This window comes from Penaeus monodon, chromosome 28 (assembly GCF_015228065.2).
Source record: "Penaeus monodon isolate SGIC_2016 chromosome 28, NSTDA_Pmon_1, whole genome shotgun sequence".
NCBI lineage: Eukaryota > Metazoa > Arthropoda > Malacostraca > Decapoda > Penaeidae > Penaeus > Penaeus monodon.
This window is the reverse complement of record NC_051413.1, coordinates 12,421,744-12,421,953: the sequence shown is the minus strand read 5'-3', so window position 1 is coordinate 12,421,953 and position 210 is coordinate 12,421,744.

The following is a 210-nucleotide window of genomic DNA, read 5'->3' as shown; positions in this document are numbered from 1 at the left end:
CTGAACTTTATAACGACCGCAATAGTTACCACTGATATTCTCCATCATAAGTCTTCATCAGTCTCTGTCATCTCCCTCATTGAGTCACCAACACATAACACCCCAGGGCACAGAAGCACGCGAGATGGCCATTACAACATAGTAATGACGAACAGTATGATCAACATGAGACTTCTGGCATTTTTTGTGTGTGACCTGCGTCCGTGACAG